The sequence below is a fragment of the Stegodyphus dumicola genome, chromosome 7, assembly GCF_044657685.1.
Source record: "Stegodyphus dumicola isolate Sdum_Otavi_A_Nest chromosome 7, ASM4465768v1".
Lineage (NCBI taxonomy): Eukaryota > Metazoa > Arthropoda > Arachnida > Araneae > Eresidae > Stegodyphus > Stegodyphus dumicola.
The window spans coordinates 21,965,947-21,981,240 of NC_140774.1; the positions used below are offsets into that span (position 1 = coordinate 21,965,947).

The 15,294-nt window shown below is 38.1% G+C and overlaps 2 protein-coding genes across 4 annotated transcripts in view; one reads left to right on the top strand and one right to left on the bottom strand.

Moving 5' to 3' along the window:
* The window catches only part of LOC146996120 (uncharacterized), a 408,015-nt gene that overhangs the window by 379,631 nt on the left and 13,090 nt on the right, over positions 1-15,294 (top strand). The window contains exon 1 of one of the 3 annotated variants that reach the window (XM_085819968.1): positions 14,275-14,396. The exons of the other annotated variants lie outside the window; for them this stretch is intronic. The gene's annotated coding sequence lies outside the window, so the exon portion shown is untranslated. Of the gene's footprint in view, positions 1-14,274; positions 14,397-15,294 lie in introns of those variants that run through there. 3 annotated transcript variants of the gene reach the window in all.
* The window catches only part of LOC146996121 (uncharacterized), a 29,394-nt gene that overhangs the window by 9,896 nt on the left and 4,204 nt on the right, over positions 1-15,294 (bottom strand). The gene's annotated exons all lie outside the window — the stretch shown is intronic.

The following is a 15,294-nucleotide window of genomic DNA, read 5'->3' on the forward strand; positions in this document are numbered from 1 at the left end:
ACCAGACCCTCCATCACGATCTACAGCTCGACACAGTAGAAGAATATCTTCATAAAGCAAACATGAAATTCTTTAAAAATGCGCAGGATTGTAGCCATATGAATGCACTAAATGTGTTAAATTATGTTATACTCGAGGACTCTATCTTCAGACGACTTGCGGCCCACCTTCCTCGGGACTTAAATTTCCTTCCTAGCTATTTTCTCTGATATGCACCTATTAGTATTGTATGTTGCATCTCATATTATGTATCTCATCTCAATTGTCACTTGTAAATATTTTATTGTATACTTTTATGCACATTGTATCAATTTCTGTATTTATCCTTGTATTTTATATTTTACTTTTCATCGTACTTATATTTATGTTCTTGTATTATTTGTCTGATTTGTATCTGTTATTTATTGCAACAACACAGACGTGCACCACAGTAATCCTCACAGCTCCTTGATCTGCTCATCTTGTATTCTGGCTTTTCTAAGACTAAGTGATTGCACAGTCTGCCAAACTGTCAAGAAAATTTAACGTCTTGAGCCCACTGGGCATTGCTTCATGAGCCGGACACGTTGCGCCTTGCGCAATATTTCGGCTATATTTGCACGGTAAATTGGTAACTTGGCAAATGGTTCACAGGGAATGGAGAGCCATTCCCCAGAAGTCCATCCATAGTCTCATTGACTCTGTACCTAGTTGTGTTGCTATGTGTCTCGCTGCACAAGGTGGTCCTATAATCTACTCAGCTGATGCTGTTCTCACTCTGTATCATGCATATCATTCCAAAATAAATATCATTTATTGTTTGTTGCTGTCTATCTCTGTTTGCCGAATTTCATCACTTTCTGGCCACTCCTTGGTGTTGCATTTGCAATGTCGGGTAGTGTATAAAAGAAATAATACGATTCATGAAATTAAATGTTAAATGAAATTTAATGTGAAAAATTAAATGTTGTGCTGAACCATACTTTTTATTATCACTTGGCTCATCGTCATTCATAAACCTAATAATGAGTAATTAAAATGTAATTAATTTAATATTGCTGCAAACATTCGAAGAGAACGTTTATTTGACAGGGGTAGTGCTTTCTGCACTGGCTCTTTAGTGCTATACTTTTTGTAAATAATGAAATATAATAACGTACAAAAATGTGAGCTAGGCATTGGAGGAATCGGGGAGCACTCTTGCAACTGTTCATACATTTCAGTTCCTTCATAATCCATATTGAAAGAATTTAAAATTCTGCATACATATTTTAAGGTATCTCTTAAAATAAAATGCATATTTTAGGAGAAACATGAACAATATATTAAATAGTACTTGTAACCGGTCTGCAGCACCAGGCATTTAATTAGTATATTGTTACGAATTTGGTATTTAAAAAAAAAGCTAATGTTAGTTCAATTATAAATTAATTGGTTTTATTTCCCGCGCAGTGCAGCGCGTGACGAATATTAAAAGAAGGAAGCTAAGCTGGAAAATTAAAAATACAAGAGCGCGTGCGTTAAATAAATAAATAACTCTTTTTTTATTTCGAGAAAGTACTGGAAAATTCTAGCGCGTGATTTTAAAATGTTATAAAAGGAGGAAAACATCTCAGTTTGTTAGTAGTTGCTTGCTTAGTTTGTTGTTGTTTAGAAAACTGCTCTTGTTGATTGTAGCGAATTCGGGGATTAGCGTTCTTTAGCTGTTTTGAATTACGTTCTATTGGATATTTGAGTAGTTGAAAGATAACTACTGTGAGATATTGTAATACTGCATGATAATTTGAGAAAATTTAAGCATTTTTGTTGTGATAATAATAAATTTTTGTTCATTTTTCATCGGACTTGTGCATTCATTTCATAACGAACCCGTACGCACGCAACAATTTTTGGTGTCAGGAGTGGGGTTTGAATGCCAATAACAAGAGGGATGGAAGAACAATTGAGACAGCTCATTACTGCTTTTGCTGCTTTCCAAGAAAAGATGGAAGCTGGCCAAACATCTTTTAAAGAAGAAATGAAATTGGGCCAGGAATCCCTCAAAGGAGAAATGAAATTGGGCCAGGAATCCGTTAAGGAAGAGATGAAATCTCTTAAAAATGAGATGAAAGCAGGTCAGGACGAAATGAAAAGAGAAATTACCTGCGTAATAGAAAATAAATTTGAGGCTATGGAAGGCAGAATAGACGCGGTTGAAACTAAAGTTGGACATATAGAAGAGAGAGTTTCTGCCGTCGAACAACAAATTGATGATAGGGTTTCTGCTGCCGTCGCCAAAGAAGTTGACAGCCTAAAGAAGTGCATAGCGACGGTAGGAAACAATTCTGAAGGTTTCAAATTTTTATCGATGCCTGCTCGTTCCGTTCTGAAACTATCTACATATGATGGAAAGACCTCCTGGCAGGTGTATAGGACACAATTTTCTATCGTTGCGGATGCGAATGGGTGGGATTCCCAAGCTAAGGCCTGTCATCTCGCCGCTTCTCTGAGAGCAGACGCAGCGGATATCCTGCAGACGCTTCCCGAAAATCAAAGGCTAGATTTCGAAGCTCTATCCGGCACTTTGGAGCTGCGCTTCAGCGAGAAATGTTTAAAAGACTACAGCAGGTTCCAATTAAAATCTCGTCAACAGAAGCTCACCGAAACGCTTCAGGAGCTCGCCACGGATGTTGAAAGGCTGTCACATCACGCCTTTTCAGAGTGCCCGACAGAAACAAGGGAAATCCTGTCCCTGCAATATTTCATCGATGGCATCCGGGACACTGAAATACAGAAAGCACTGCGAATGGCGGATGTTAAAGATCTGAAAAGCGCTTTAGTGTATGCCATGAAATTTGAGGCAGCCCAGCAAGCCACCCGTCGAGACCGCCATCCAGTCAGAGCTGCCCAAGTCCAGGAGCCAGGGGATCAAGTCACTGCTCGTCTAGACGATTTAACTAGACAACTGAACGCCTTGAGACAGAATATTGGTGACAAGAAACCGACCGTAAAGTGCTGGAACTGCGGTGCTGAAGGACACATCCGACGAAACTGCAGAACACCCCAGGGCACGGATGCTAAGACCGCTCCTAACAAACAGCAGGGAAACTAATTAGTGGCCATCTCGCGGGGCGGAGGTTGCCAGATCATGAAAACCCCAGTTTAAAGCGCTTCAGATTTCTGCAGTGAGAGGCGGCAGTAATGGACTTTTCATAATAGGACATATTAATGGAGTTCCCTGCAATATGACGATAGATACAGGAGCCAACGTTACCATCATCCGAAAAGATTTGGCTCAACAACTGGGAAGCAAACTTATCTGGACGCCGCCCTGCGTTACCCTACAGACTGTGTCCGGTGAGAAGATCAACATCGATGGAAAAGTAAATGCTAACATCACGTTTGGAAGTGCCGCTTACCATCACACGGCATATGTAGCAGAGATCACTGATTCTTGCATACTCGGATTGGACTTTATAAGGAAATACAATTTTTCCTTGGACTTTAAAAATAACGAATTGCATTCTACATCTGAGGACATAGCGTTATTTGGAGTCAATGATGAAGTTAAATCTGTCCATAAAATCATAGCACAAGACAATATCACAATACCGGCAAGAACAGAAATTTTACTTCCTGGATCCATAGCCGAAAACAGAAATTTCCGCTACGGCATCATAGAATATCCCAATAACGGTAATAGCCCAAAAGGAGTAGCCTCAACACTCGTCGACCTATCCAGAACGGTTATCCCGGTGAAAGTCGCCAATGTAACTGAGAAGGGGAGAATTATTAAGAAAGGTGAAGTGGTTGCAGCATGTACTCCAGTAACCACCGTTGAAAGAAAGAGTAACATCCAAGAATCCGTGTCCTCAGAGAGAATTACATCGGAGTTATTGCAGAATACGCAGTTAAACGATGAAGAGAAGAATGCTGCCGATCGCGTTATTAAAGATCTTCAAGTTGTTTTTTCCCGCTCGTCTTCTGACGTGGGTCGAACTAGTTTGACACAACATAGAATAGATACCGGCGATCATCCCCCGATCAAGCAACATCCAAGGCGTCTGCCGTTTGCTAAACAGGAAGAGGTGCGAACACTGTTAAAAGATATGGAAGAAGGCGATGTCATCGAGCCTTCAACAAGTCCATGGGCATCTCCCATCGTTCTCGTCAGAAAGAAAGACGGCTCAACAAGATTTTGCGTTGACTATCGCCGGTTGAATGAGGTTACGAAGAAAGACAGTTACCCTCTTCCTAGAATTGACGACATTCTAGACACTCTTTCTGGAAGCAAGTGGTTCTCAACGCTTGATTTAAAGAGTGGGTATTGGCAGGTAGAAATACACCCTCATGACCGAGAAAAGACGGCATTTACTACGGGACAAGGGCTTTGGCAATTCAAGGTGATGCCGTTTGGACTGTGTAATGCGCCGGCAACATTCGAACGCCTCATGGAGACTGTTTTGAAAGGACTTTCCTATGAAGCCTGTCTGATATACCTGGACGATATCATCATCGTCGGAAAGAGTTTTGAAGAGCATCTAGAAAATCTTAGCTGTTTTGAAAGGACTTTCCTATGAAGCCTGTCTGATATACCTGGACGATATCATCATCGTCGGAAAGAGTTTTGAAGAGCATCTAGAAAATCTTAGAAAGGTGCTTCAGAAACTGAAAGAAGCCAATCTAAAGCTGAGTCCCGCTAAATGCAAATTGTTCCGAAAGGAAGTGACTTACCTGGGACATGTCATCTCTGCAGAAGGTGTGCGCACGGATCCTGAAAAGGTAACAGCGGTTAAATCCTGGAAACGTCCCGAAAATGTCCATCAGCTGAGAAGCTTCCTAGGGCTTTGCACCTACTATAGGAGATTCGTGAAGAATTTTTCTTCCATCGCAAGACCCCTTCACAAGCTGACAGAGAGCAACCAAAAGTTCTTGTGGACAAAAGAATGCGACGATGCATTTAACAACTTAAAGGAGGCTTTAACATCTGCTCCAATCCTGACGTATTCTCAGCACGACCGACCATTTATTCTCGACACCGACGCGAGCAATGAAAGTGTCGGTGCTGTTTTGTCCCAAGAAATAGACGGCCAAGAACGTGTAGTGGCGTACTGGAGCAAGTGCCTGTCTAAACCGGAGAGGAATTATTGTGTCACCAGGAAAGAGTTGCTCGCCATAGTCAAAGCTGTAGAACAGTTCCATCACTATCTATACGGCAGAAAATTCCTGCTCCGCACCGATCATGCATCATTGACCTGGCTTTTAAATTTCAAGAATCCTGAGGGTCAAATAGCCAGGTGGATACAGAGACTCCAAGAATATGACATCACTATCCGTCATCGTAAGGGATCATCACACGGAAACGCCGACGCCCTGTCTAGAAGACCTTGCCAAGAAAACTGTCGATATTGTTCCAGGGTGGAAGCGAAATACGAGCTGCTGACTCCGGTCGCAAGACAAATTACAACATCAACATCGGCTGATCGAGAACCGTGGAGTGATGAAGTCAGGAAAGACCAGCTGGAAGACCGCGACATTAAACCCATAATTGATCTAATGGAGTCGTCAAACAGAAAACCTACATGGCAGGACATTTCTATCTGTAGTCCTACAACCAAACAATATTGGGCACTCTGGGATTCACTTCATATTCGAAACGGCGTCTTATACCGGAAATTCGAATCGGATGATGGGAAGACGTTCCGATGGCAGCTGATACTTCCAAGATCCCGCATTCCTGATGTCCTTAAAGAACTACATAACAGCCCTACGGGAGGTCACTTTGGAATAATGAAGACCTTACAGAGAGTTCGTGAGCGCTTTTACTGGAATAATGCAAAGGATGACGTGCAAAAGTGGTACCGATCTTGCGATGCCTGTGCAGGTCGGAAAGGACCTAAGAGATGCAGCCGAGGCAAGCTGCAACGTTACAACGTAGGGGCGCCTTTTGAACGAATCGCCTTTGACATCCTGGGACCTCTGCCACGAACTGCTGATGGCAACAAATACATACTCGTTGTCGTTGATTACTTCACCAAGTGGCCTGAAGCTTATCCTATTCCTGATCAAGAGGCTGTCACAGTAGCTGAGGTAATGATACAGCACTGGATTTCCAGGTTCGGAGTGCCTCTTCAGTTACATTCCGATCAGGGAAGGAATTTTACCTCCGTAGTAATCAAAGAACTATGCAAACTACTTGGCATTGACAAAACTCAAACGACGCCATTGCATCCCCAGTCGGACGGCATGGTAGAGAGGTTCAATCGAACCATCCTTAATAACCTCTCATTAGTGGTTTCCAGAAGCCAACAGGACTGGGACAAGAAATTACCACTCTTTTTACTGGCTTACCGCAGTGCTGTCCACGAGACTACCGGCTATTCTCCATCACAGATGCTCTTCGGTCGTGACCTTCGTCTGCCTTGTGATCTATTGTTTGGCCGCCCTCCGGATGCTCCTTCATCGTCTGAGGAATATATTCAAGATCTCCAGGCCCGGTTTGAAGTGATGCACAACTTTGCACGAGAGCGAGTCAACTTGGCGACGGAGAAGATGAAGACCCGATACGACACAAGAGCTACTGAACATCAGTTCCATCAAGGAGACAAGGTGTGGTTGTGGAATCCGACTCGACGGAAAGGACTTTGTCCGAAATTACAGTCACCTTGGGATGGCCCGTATACAGTCCTAAAAAGGCTGAATGACGTCGTGGTTCGGATTCGTAAGTCTTCGAACTCTAAACCTAAAGTCGTTCATTACGACAGGTTAGCTCATTACTATGGCCATAGTACGTAATATAAATAATTGTAAATAGTATAAGACCATGGTCCATTTTGTTTTTAAATGTGTATTTGATTTGTATTTGATAGCATTTGATTTGTTTTATGTATTGCATTTATTGTTCATGTTGTTTATTATTGTAATGTAATGCTTATTAATGCATTTATGCCACAGTTGTAAGTTTAGCTTCCTGTCCAGGGATTGTACTGCCCGGGACGTGCAGTCCTTGGGAATGGGGCAGTGTTACGAATTTGGTATTTAAAAAGCCAATGTTTGTTCAATTATAAATTAAATGGTTTTATTTCTCGCGCAGTGCAGCGCGTGACGAATATTAAAAGAAGGAAGCTAAGCTGGAAAATTAAAAATACAAGAGCGCGTGCGTTAAATAAATAAATAACTCTTTTTTTATTTCGAGAAAGTACTGGAAAATTCTAGCGCGTGATTTTAAAATGTTATAAAAGGAGGAAAACATCTCAGTTTGTTAGTAGTTGCTTGCTTAGTTTGTTGTTGTTTAGAAAACTGCTCTTGTTGATTGTAGCGAATTCGCGGATTAGCGTTCTTTAGCTGTTTTGAATTACGTTCTATTGGATATTTGAGTAGTTAAAAGATAACTACTGTGAGATATTGTAATACTGCATGATAATTTGAGAAAATTTAAGCATTTTTGTTGTGATAATAATAAATTTTTGTTCATTTTTCATCGGACTTGTGCATTCATTTCATAACGAACCCGTACGCACGCAACAATATTATAGAACTATTAAAAATTTGGTGGTAACTAACTAGATTACAGAAATACATTAAGAACATACAATACTGATGACAGACCTAAAATCATGGTACAATAAGAAGAATAAAGGTGTAATTAGCACAAAATGATATCATTATCATGATGTAATAGGTCTATAAGAAAGAAAATTACTTTAGTACATCAGATTTAGAAACTTGTTGGGTAGAATTGCATTCTGTCCGATGTTTTCCCTGTTTGATCTATTTATCTTATTACAGTACAAAGTCTTTAATACGGACGTCCATAATCCAGAATGATCTATAATCCCGGACCTCAAAGCTACAAACATTCTGCGCATGCGTAGCGTTTACGCATGCGCACAATACGTTTACGCATGCGTGTTTAATGTATAACGGACGGTATAAGCTAGGCTAAAAATATTTAATTATCTATTTCAACAAATCGTGATTTTTTCAGCATTATCACTAAATGGCATTCTTCTCTAATAAATTTAATCTCTAATTCAGTTTAAAATTATCAGGAATAAATAATAGACACATGCTTAAACATACTGGTGAGAATTCACACGACAGTGCTACATATAGGAAAATCACATCCATGCAGAAATAAATTAGAAATAGATGCTTATCCATATAAATGAGAAACCTCATGATTGTTATATCTGTAGCATGCTGCTCAGATTCACGAGTCACTTAAACACATGCTTAATCACACTGGTGACATCCTAGCTGAACAAAATCTATGCCATATATATATATATATTTTTTTTTAAACCTATTTATTGAAACATGCACCAGTTCAATATGTTGAGAAACAGTATAAATCTGTTACTTGTTACAAATTATTTACATTGTGAAATGATTGAAATGGGCATAATTGTGAAGATAGGTAAGGAAACATGTTAATGTAATTTATGTAGTGATGTAAAATTCATTTAAATGTATAGAGGCCTATTCATACTGGAGACTCATTCAAACACATGAAAGTGAGTCATAATTATAAAACATTATTTGTATCCAAATGTTATATACAGGGGTATGTGATTATTCAGACTAGTAAAAAAAGACACTGCTTGATTTGCTGGATATATCAGAGCTTAATGCCAACATTTCTCTTATAGAATTCCATGCTAGTGCACTACAAGGACCATCAATGGAGCGGCCACACCATCACTTCTACACTTGGCCGTTGTGCTCCATCAATGGATACTCTCTACCACCTCTACACCAGGCCAAGCAAGAAGCCTGGTGATCAGCAGCATTTGTTTAAAATAAAATTTCACAAAGTTTACAATGGTTGTACAAATATACATATGACATACAGAAACAGATCATTTAGATCTTGTAGTGTTTGCTACAAGAAAAGTAACATCACAGATAATTACATTTAATCAAAATACTATAAATAGTATTGCAAATCATTATAAATAGTGATTCTGGATAGCAAGCAGCGCAGAGAATGAGGAGAGCTCATTATTTTCACCAAGATTCAGAATTATCAAACAGCGCATATACATAATTATGCATATAATTAAGTACTCATGAGCTATAATATCCAATCTACCAAATGTTTTGGGGGCAGCACTAAATGGTGGCACAAAAGCCAAAACAGGTACTGTCCATCAACATTTCGACTTCCATTTAGTAGAATTCATGTGCCACCACCTACATCTGACGGTTGAAATGTTTTCCCTCATACTAGGGAGTATTTGTAAATTTATGACTTTCATTTAGTGTCTTTGTTCATTTAAGCTTATGATTTTTTGTAATTAATAATGATAAAAGTTCTTCAATTGATATTTGTAATAATAAATTGGGTTAAAATGCGGTTTAGCCCACTGCTTGGCGATTGTTTTCCAATAGGCAATAAACGAGCCAACATGGCTAACCCGATGTTTTGAAGCTGTGTTGTTATTCTGTTGCCACTAAATGTTATCACCCTGTGTTATATTTAAAGAAATTAAATATTGAAAAATCTGCATAAATGTTTCTCGCATTGTGATAAAACAACGGTACCTAGAGCCATCAAATTTTGAATAACATACGTTTCAACCTAATATGGGTATCTGGAAGCCCAAACTTGGAATTTTTTTTATTATCTGATTGATATTTTGTAAAACTTGAACGAATTTTTGATTAGAAAACTCAAAGATTTCAAAGCGAGCAACGGCAACACAGTGCGAGAAAAAAAAAAAACATTTTTACGTGCAGAGTGCAAAACTGTGTATCGAAAATTCTAAAGATATGCTCATTTTAAAATTATATTGCGATATTGCTGTTGAACTGAATTTTATGGTTTAAGTGTAAAGAACATTATATTTGATAAAGAAAGGTAACACACAAAACGTTAAAAAAAAACGCTCCTTTGGGCGTAATGTAAAATCTAAAAGCTTTCATTTTTAAAAATTTATTTATTTATTTATTTTTATTTTTACTTGCTAATTCTGTTTCGGTTTGAATATTCTTATGCGGTGTTCTTTTTTTAATCGAGTGTCCCCCCCCCCGCCCTGTGGGTTTTAGCCTTTTTTCTGCATATATTACCGAAACGGCGTATAAAACGTTAGTAAATTTATTTAAAGATGAGGAGGGATCCAAAAGGGTTTCCCCCTGAGATAAATTCATATATAAAACCCCTCTAAAAGACTTTACATTTTTCTTGAAAAGGGTAAGAGAAAAAATTTTTCTTGTATGGTTCGTTTTAAAGTTGCTTATTTTTAATATTTTGTATATATTTTTGGCTCAATCCTAGAAGATTGGAAAAGCTGACGTTGTGCTATTCTCTGATTTTTTTTTAATGAAAATAGATCGATATGTACATGGGCAAAGCCAATGCAGTGCGCAATGCCGACGTTGTGCGCGATGCCGAGTATCTGCAATTCTGGGATGTTTTTTTGAAGTGAAAATAGATCGATGTGCACATGGGCAAAGCCAATGTAGTGCGCAATGCCCAGGTTTTGCGCGATGCCGAGTTTGTGCAATTCTGGGGTGTTTTTTTAAGTGAAAATAGATCGATGTGCACATGGGCAAAGCCAATGTGGTGCGCGATGCCGACTTTGTGCAATTCTGGGATTTTTTTTACGTGAAAATAGATCGATGAGCACATGGGCAAAGCCAATGTAGTGTGCAATGCCGAGGTTGTGCGCAATGCCGAGTTTGTGCAATTCTAGGATGTTTTTTTAAGTGAAAATAGATCAATGTGCACATGGGCAAAGCCAATGTGGTGCGCAATGCCGAGGTTGTGTCGGATGCCGAGTTTGTGCAATTCTGGGATGTTTTTTTACGTGAAAATAGATCGATGAGCACATGGGCAAAGCCAATGTAGTGTGCAATGCCGAGGTTGTGCGCGATGCCGAGTTTGTGCAATTCTAGGATGTTTTTTTAAGTGAAAATAGATCAATGTGCACATCGGCAAAGCCAATGTGGTGCGCAATGCCGAGGTTGTGTGGGATGCCGAGTTTGTGCAATTCTGGGATGTTTTTTTAAGTGAAAATAGATGGATGTGCACATGGGCAAAGCCAATGTGGTGCGCAATGCCGAGGTTGTGTGCGATGCCGAGTTTGTGCAATTCTGGGATGTTTTTTTAAGTGAAAATAGATCGATGTGCACATGGGCAAAGCCAAAGTGGTGCGATGCCGAGTTTGTGCAATTCTGGGATGTTTTTTTAAGTGAAAATAGATCGATGTGCGCATGGGCAAAGCCAATGTGGTGCGCAATGCCGAGTTTGTGCAATTCTGGGATGTTTTTTAAGTGAAAATAGATCGATGTGCACATGGGCAAAGCCAATGTAGTGCGCAATGCCGAGGTTTTGCGCGATGCCGAGTTTGTGCAATTCTGGGATGTTTTTTAAATGAAAATAGATCGATGTGCACATGGGCAAAGCCAATGTAGTGCGCAATGCCGAGGTTGTGCGCGATGCCGAGTTTGTGCAATTCTGGGATTTTTTTTAAGTGAAAATAGATGAATGTGTACATGGGCAAAGCCAATGTGGTGCGCAATGCCAAGGTTGTGTTCGATGCCGAGTTTGTGCAATTCTGGGATGTTTTTTTTAAGTGAAAATAGATCGATGTGCACATGGGCAAAGCCAATGTAGTGCGCGATGCCGGTTTTGTGCAATTCTGTGATTTTTTTTAAGTGAAAATAGATCGATGTGTATATGGGAAAAGCCAATGTAGCGCGCAATGCCGAGTTTGTGTAATTCTCTAATGTTTTCTAAGTAAAAATAGATCGACTTGCACATGGACAAAGCCAAGGCAGTGCGCAATGCCAAATTTGTGTAATTATCTGAATTTTTTAATCTTATTTAATTGACTTCAAATTGTATAGCAGGCTTTTCTATACACTGTTTCTGGTATGCATAGTGACTGATATCTCTTTAAGAAAATATGTATGCACGCAAATAAATTTTAACAAATGAATCCTTCGCATGAATCATGCACTTTGCGAGAAATAAACTTCCATGTTTGAATGAAAATGTAAATTTCTAGGAGGTTTAAACCTCTCGCATTTGTTGTGAATTACACGTAGCATTTAAGCGAAACTAATGGTATTTTGTGTTTTAAACTTAAATTTCAGATTTTATTTTGTTTTTTAATTTCATTATATTTGTTGTCTTTTTTTAATTTCCTATCGTTGACAATATTACTTATCGTAGCTTTAGATATCGAAAAGCCATGGCTTTCACAGCGTTTTTTAATAACTAGATACGAATAAATTTCTTCGGAGAGAGCACAAATGTCCGAAGACAAATTGTCAAGTAGCAGACGATAATTTATGTTTTCAAAAATAAATACTTGCAGTTAAAAAGAATTTCCAAGCAGACGATTTCTCTTGGAAATTTTACTTCGTAATTTGGGCAGTTAATTCAGTTGCCGTTTGAATGTTATTTGGTAGTTATCAATCGAGTGGTTTTATCTGTGTGTTTTTAACATTTTTCTGCATATATTTCGTTAAATAACAGTCGCTATGGATTTATCTGTGATGCTGAGAGAGGTGAGTGATTATACATGTAAATTTATTACTTTATTGGAAGTGCAAGGGAAACGTGCCGTCATTGAATGATGTATGAAAGTTGGTTTGATTGCTACTTTTTTTGTTTGTTCGAAATGTGGTGAAAATATGCGTTTTTGTGAGAGAAAGGGAAGTATAGATGGATTTGAATGGCAATGTAGAAAGCAAGGAAAAGTGAGTGCGCATGATGTTTGTAGGAGTATAAGGAAAGGTTCATGGTTTAGTCATAGCCATTTGAGTATATGTGATATTTTGAGAATTACGAGGTGTTGGTTTTTGAAAATGGGAGATGAATCTGTGATTCAAGAAGTGAAAGTGCATGAACATGCTGTTGTTGATCGGCTTATGTTTTGCAGAGAAGTGTGATAAATGATAGTGTTCCAATTGGTGGTGAAGGTGTGTGTGTGTATTTAATTATGGCAAAGCACACTAGGGATATCTGCCTACGGGGAGGGATGCCTTCGTGGAGGACTTTTTAAGGGAACTGGCTCGTATATACGTTACACATGGGGAAAACCACAAAAACACCCATGCAGCCAGCCCGTTCGCGGGATTCGAACCTCGGACCGAACTACCAATGTTCAGCGACTTTACCGCTCGGCCGCTGGTGGGCCCAATTGGTGGTGAAGGAGTAATAGTTGAAGTGGATGAGAGCAAATTCGGGAAAATGAAGTATGGAAGAGGAAAGCCTGTGGACGGTTATTGGGTAATTGGTGGTATAGAGAGAGGAACGAACAGATGTTTTTTTAGAGAGGTTGAGAATAGATCAAAGGAGAGTTTGGAGAGAGTGATAGTTGAATGGGTGTTGCCGGGATCAACTGTGGTTTCAGACTGCTGGAAGGCATATGGTGGACCAAAAAATTTAGGTTATAGCCATCTGACTGTCAACCACAGTCTGTACTTCCGTGATCCCGAGTCGGGTGCGTACACTAATTCCATAGAAGGTACCTGGTCTGGAATCAAACGTCATTTACGTCGAAATACAAACCACGTAGATGGCGAATTTGATTCGTATTTAGCGGAATATATGTGGCGAAAATGGCACAACCACTCACTAAGTGATGAGCATTATCGTGCCTTTTTAGCGGCAATCATAAAGATTTATCCGCCGGAAACGGCAGATAAAACTGAGTAAATTTTCTTAAAGACGGGGTTTAGGGAGGTTTTCCCCCAACATAAATAAAAATAAAAAAAAACCTCAAAAAGACTTTTTATTTTCTTGAAAAGGGTAAGTGAAAATATTTTTTCTCTTTAAAATTGCTTATTTTTAATATTTTCTTATTTTCTTTCACTGTGAGAAATTAGATTTTATAAATGTATTAATGTGTAGAATTCTAATACGAAAGTATAGAACGTGGTTTAGGAACTTAAGAAACAGGGAAATGAAAGCTGTGTATGATGTTGATATTCAACCATAAATATTTTTCTTTTTTATTAATGTAAAGCTTAAAAATTTTTAGAAAATAATGAAGATTGTTTACTTACTAGTATGTAAGAGATGGTGTCGTTACGTAGCAATAAGGTAATTTTGTAAAGATGATAAGTTAAAATGTTCCGCAATATGAAAAAAAATCTGTTTTATTTGTATAAATACTAAAACTTAAAAATATTCACCCTGTATGAGAGACTGCGACGTTGTTTACAGTTTTAATAATTGTTACAATTCACTTACCGTATTATAGTAGTTTGAAATACAAAAAATTTAGTATACTTATTTCTACATCTGTAGAGAATACGTTGTGACGTCACAATCTTAGTCCCACCCATTTATGAACGTCACATAGCTCCGCCTTCGCAACTTTGTTTATGTAAAGTATTCTGATATTTTACTGGCGATTTACTATTCTTATAACCAGAAATTGTTTACAATCAAAAGTGTGTGCCAGGTACATAACAGAAAAGTAAGTGTATGCTTCATACACATTTCCTCTCACCTTCAATTTATGTACACTAAGAAGTTTAATCATATTTAATCAGCTAAATGTGACTTATGTATGTTTAATATAATTCTTTTTTTGTTAACTTTATACTTAATATCATGTTTAATTAGCGGTTTAATCCTAGTAGCCGGTGCACACGGAATTTGGCTACTTTTGGCGACTTTATGATAAGCAGCAAAAATGGGACATATACGATGAGTAGTAAACCGGTCATTCAAAAAATATATATAGTTATACATAGTATATACTATGTACACACATAAGTATATAGTGTATAGTATATTGATGTTCTTTGGATCATTTTTGGTGTTGGCCATAATTTTCAAAATCGCGCCAAGGCTGCACCGTATACTAGGATTTTACCTAATTAGCTAATTCTTATTTACATATATGCTTGTGATATTTTTTTCGTACAAATATAAATTTAACCTAAATATACTTAATGTCATATCTCATGTATGTCATTCTGAATGTTAAAAATGATATATAACAAAAGTTAGCTTTGGTTATATATAATTCTTAATAAACTATATTTGACTTATACATGTTTCATATGTATTTTTTGCTAACTTTATGTTTAAAATCATATTTAAAACCACTGCTGATTTGATATTGATGAGTTTACTGTAGCCAAAGGGTTCTCTGCTATGGTAAACCCAAGAACAGCATTGATGCCAAAAATGTTTTTTCTTCGATTTAATTCATAAAAATTAAAAATGCACTATGTTTGACTGATAATAAGCATACATGCATGAATTTTAAAAATTACTGACTAAGATTCAGCACAGCATGCAGAACTAGCCATATGATTTTTAGATTTAATTCATAATATCATTAAAAATACATTATGTTTGATTAA